General features: G+C 36.8%; 1 pseudogene; it reads left to right on the top strand.

Annotated features, from left to right (window-relative positions):
* The first annotated feature begins 4,992 nt into the window (after nt 1-4,992).
* Nucleotides 4,993-5,088, top strand: LOC112814150 (U6 spliceosomal RNA; annotated as a pseudogene).
* The last annotated feature ends 292 nt before the right edge of the window (nt 5,089-5,380 follow it).

Genomic DNA, 5,380 nt, shown 5'->3' with positions numbered 1-5,380 from the left:
GTTGAGGGTCCATTTCTGGGCTCTCGATTCTGTTCCATTGATCTATGTGTCTGTTTTTGTGCCAGTACCAAACTGTCTTGATGATGACAGCTTTGTAATAGAGCTGGAAGTCCGGAATTGTGATGCCGCCAGCTTTGCTTTTCTTTTTCAGTATTCCTCTGGCTATTCTGGGTCTCTTCTGGTTCCATACAAATTTTAAGATTATTTGTTCCATTTCTTTGAAAAAAGTGGATGGTATTTTGATGGGGATTGCATTGAATGTGTAGATTGCTCTAGGTAGCATTGACATCTTCAGCACGGCCTTTCTATTGCTCTGTGTCTCCCATTCATCCCTAAGCTCCTGAAAAGAGTCTCTGTGCTGTCATCAGAGTTATGGTCACAGCTCATAACTCAGTGGATGGCTCACCCAAAATTTGATAAATATTTGTTAAATATAGAATAAAGAGGTGAAAGTGAACTAGATAGAATTCTCTTTGTCTTTTGAGATATTTCTGTCTTCATTCATTCCTAATAAACAAATTACCATACTTAATCTCTCAAATTCCTATTTTCTAGATTTGTGACTACTTCACCTTGTTGGAGTCTAAATTGTATGATATGTGTGAAGCACCTCTCTCTCTCAGAGTCTGGCAGTTCACTCAGTGCATTTTAGCCCTTCTCCCCCTTTCAGGTCAGTATGCTGCTAACCTCAATAATTTTTCTTTTTTTTTTTAAAGATTTATTTATTTATTTATTTATTTATTTATTTATTTATTTGAGAGAGAGAGAATGAGAGAGTGAGCATGAGAGGAAGAAGCAGACTCCCCACCGAGCAGGGAGCCCTGATGCGGGGCTGGATCCCAAGACTACAGGATCATGACCCGAGCCAAAGGCAGACACTTAAATGACTGAGCCACCCAGGCACCCCTAACCTCAATAATTTCTTAATGAAACATTTGCCTACAGTTATATTTGCTTTTGCCATTTTCTTTTTAGTAAACTTGTTGTTGTTGTTTTTTGTTTGCACTGAAGTTGCATGCATTCTAAACCAGGTCACAATTAACTTTGCTTCACCTGAAATTACACTTGAAAACCATTTATGCCTTTGAAATGCATTGCTTTTTAAATGAGCAAATCCAAAACCTTACTGCTCTTAGCTAATCTCCAAGTGGTATGTACGTCAAGTAGGGAGTCCATATATTATCAATGGGAATCCTTACACTCACTCATATATAGATTTATGATAGGCAGTAGGGCCAAGAGTGCAACTTTCAACAATAGATTTTTGGTGTGCCTATTCTGATCTATCATGATTAGCCTATAAAGGGGAGAAAATAATAGTATGCAGATCATGGGGTTTTTATAATAATTAAATTAGCTAATTATGGGAATCATTTTCAATTATACCAAACACAAAGTAGCCAGCATGTGTTAATTACTGTTACTATTATTATCATGTGGATCATTATAAAGAAATATTGGAGGTCTCTGAAATGTGGATCTATAATGACAATAGCACATTGGTAAAGCACTTTTCAATTCCAGAGTGCTTTCTTACTATAAACTTTCCCCATGAAGATTGTATTTAATCTATACCACTCTCCATTTTACATATAGAGAAAGTAGGCTAAGAGCAGTGAAATTGTTTTCCAAAGTCACACAATAAGTAAATGACAAAAACTCCAAATCTGACTCCATGTTCAGCATTTATCCACCATATTCCAGCTAAAACAGAAAGAGGTATTATAAACCTGTAGACAACAGGTAGAATACAAATTTAAATTACAATCTGACTGTAGTGAGATCACTCACAACCTTTTTGGTGTTGGCTAGATATTCTCTTATACTTCTTGTCTCCCCTAAGTTAGACCCTGTCTGCACAAGCATTGCACAAACCACTCAGCTAACTACTTCATTTGAAAGATCACAATGTCAGCATGTGTACATCATTGGGAAAAATTAATTTTAATATGGATCAAAATGTGGTTGCACACCTGTGAGAGATTTGAGAGATTTGCAGTGCTCTGGGTAGGAAGCAGATATCAAATTGTCTAAGTTTCATTTGATCCCAGATCTTCTGAGCTAAATAGTAGAGTTTACTTATTCATTTGCTATTTTTTTTTATTATACTATGTTACTTCTCTGGAAATATTTAAATACTAAATATAGAAAATTGTTTTCAGAGCACTACTGTCATTCATAAAGATGTCCTGGTATACAGATTTCCTGTGGACTTTGGAATTCTCTGTCCAGGCATGACAATCAATGCATAAATTCATTTCCTATAGCTCTGTTTTCATTTTGTATTAATTGAATAGCATGTGTGATCTTCTCTAATAGGAATTGGTAATTTGCCATAAAATAAGGATGTGTTAATTGTCACAGACTTCAATAACACACTTTCATTCACTGTATATTAACAGATCCCACTGCATCTTTCCATGTATTTTTGAAGTTCTTTTTTCTTCCTATAATATGTGTTAAATGCAGGTGTGACATTCGGGTCAGTTGTTAACTGGCAATCATTTGTATATTAAAATTACCTCTTAAAAATAAGACAGCATCTCAAGGCAGATGGATAACATCAATGCAGGGCTACTAAGCACCATTATATGGTGACTGGCCGCTGCTAACTGACAAACACATCTATGTCCTGTATTAGGAACAGCCTGATCCAACTTCTTACAAGTTAACTGATGCATTCTGATAGAATCTACAAACCCCATTTTCTGAATTAACCCACTGGAGATGAAAGAGCCAGTGACGAGAATCTTGGTTCAAAGGATCTCTCTCTATCATTGCTGTTTGCTATTTATACACTTCCATTTTTGTCTGCAGTTCAACTTTACCTCTCTTATCTTTTGAGTCCCTAAGTTATTCTTTTGCAGTACCATATTCTGATGTGGTATCAACGACCTCTATGTCGGTGACTCCCAAATCTTTATCTTTAACCTTGATTTCTCTTCCATGATCCCAGCTATATATGCCCACTGACTTTATGTGAGGATACCACAAGTACCCTGGCATTAAAAAAATAATTTTCTCCTGACATATCCAAATCTTTTCTTCTCAATTTTTATCCCCAAATACATTTCAGAGCCATCTTTGGTTCCTTCCTCTTTTCTAGACACCCTCTGAAACTAGAAACTGTCAAGTCTATCTCTGAAATGTCACTCCAATATGTTTGCTTCTCTCTATCTCCATCGCTAATGCTTTCCTTCAACCCTCATTTCTTTTTTTTTTTTTGCATGGATCCAGTAGCTGTTTCATTATTCATCCCATATCCTGTCACTTCCTTTTCCAAATCATTCCTGAGACTGTCTAAAACACAGATCTGATCGTGTAATTTTTCTCTTCTTAAGTAACCTTTCTCTTCTTTCTTTCCAAGTGAATGTCTTCTCAATCTTTCAAGACCAAAGTCAACTGTTACAATTCCTCTATATCCTTTCTTGACTTCTCCAGGCAGATTTAGTCTCTCTTGTCTGAATTCCAAAAGCCCTTCTAAAAACATGTTACAGCACTGTCACTTCCTCTGTATACTGAAGTGACCAAAGTAATACAGACTAGTACTCAGAATTTTTTTTCAGGATCCCAGGCTTCTGATGGGTACTGAAATTCTTACTGTTAATCACCAGTAGAATGCAAGCTCAGGAGAACATAGAGTTAGTTTGTGTAAAGGGTTGAGATCTTTTCTGCAATAGTGTACCAGGAACTGCAAGCCCCAACCATAAAGGACTGTGTCTGTATATGCGTGTGTGCCTATGCTCAAAATCCAAAACCTCAGAATATATTGCCCTGGATTATATTAAGTGGTTTTTTCTCCTTGTTAAACTAGAACCCACACAGTGTATTTTCCCAGACTTTCTCATTCAGGTCATCTACTTCTGAGAACTACGAACTAAAATCAGCCTTGCCCCACCTCACTTTCCTGTTTCTTGTCCCATTTCCCCCCCTTCATAACTAACCTAAGTGGCCATATCCTCCGTAAGTTCCAAAATATCAGAACAGTCTCTTTTATCCCAACCTTCTGGCTAACAGTGTATAAGGACTTTATTTTTGTTGTTCCACTTGGTTAGAATTTATTTGACAACACTTTGACATCTGTTTAATTCAGTGTCTGGTACCTGTTAGGAGTAGGTACTAAATGTGTATTTGTTGAATGAATGAACATATTATTTTTGTGAAAAGTTAGTCTTGGGTCAAGAAGTGAAGATGTAGGTAAATAAGCCCTAGATGTAAGTTTAATATGACCTAGATTCTCGGCCAAAGAGAATCTCAGAGCACATCAAATGGGCTTAAGTCTTACGGAAACATACCAGAAAGACAGCAAACAAGCCTAGAAAGGATTCTAGGATAACTCTGTGCTTGCACAGTAGTTATTCTATGTGTTGTTTACTGCCCTTCCATTATCTCTGACTATTCAGTAAAGTGTTATTAACGGTTACAATTTGGTCTCAGAGACATAGAAAATTAGAGAAGTTCTGTGCTCATCTGCGGGAAAAGTGATGCAGAAAACAACAGTTTCCTGGTCCTTGAGTAGTGCTCCCTCTTCTTAGAGTAGAGAAGAGTGAAGGAGGGTAGTAGATGTCACTAGCAGTGGGCAGCTGCATGAGGAGGAGGAGAGATTGAGCACGCCAAAGAAAAGTTATCTTGTACCATCATAATTAGCATATGAAAAAGAACTACGGTCTTATATTGTAGCCACAGGTACATAGAGGCCTGGGATATTGAGGCTCATATATTTTCTTTTCTGTTTTCACTAACCTACTACTTACCATTCTACTTTTACTCCAAGGAAAAGATTATGCCATTTTTATCTTGGTGCTCCGAAGCATATTTTTATGGAGGCAACATAGATTGACACTTATCACGAATCATTCATTCACTCACTCAGTCACATATTTGATACATATTTACTAAACGTTTAACATGTGCGGTGCTCATAAAACAGGCAAATATGGTAAAGACGAGGTGTATGAAAGGTGTTCATTCTTTTAGGAATGGGGAGTATTGGTGTTCTCTTTGGCAGCACGTATACGAATATCAAAACAATATAAAGAAGATTAGCGTGGCCCCTGTCCACAAATTCATGAAGTGTTCCATATTTTTGTGGGAGATAGAGGCCCCAAGTTATGGAATGAATACATCACAGGAATAAAAAGCACAGCATAGAGAAGAGAGTCAATGGTTTTATAGTAACATTGCATGGTGACAGATGGTAGTTATGATGTGGTGAGCATAGCATAATATATAAATGTATAGAGATGTTGAATCACTCTGTTGTACACCTAAAAGTAATGTAACATTGTGTGTCAACTGTACTCAAAAAACTAAAAAAAAAAAAAAAAAGGAGAATAGTGGAAGGAATATGGCTAGTGGAAGGGGATGTTTCTAGGCTTAA

The sequence above is a fragment of the Callorhinus ursinus genome, unplaced genomic scaffold, assembly GCF_003265705.2.
Source record: "Callorhinus ursinus isolate GAN/ISIS: 27379988/994484 unplaced genomic scaffold, GSC_fseal_2.0 scaffold52, whole genome shotgun sequence".
NCBI lineage: Eukaryota > Metazoa > Chordata > Mammalia > Carnivora > Otariidae > Callorhinus > Callorhinus ursinus.
Note: the sequence above shows the minus strand (reverse complement) of the source record. Positions and strands in the feature narration are given on the sequence as shown.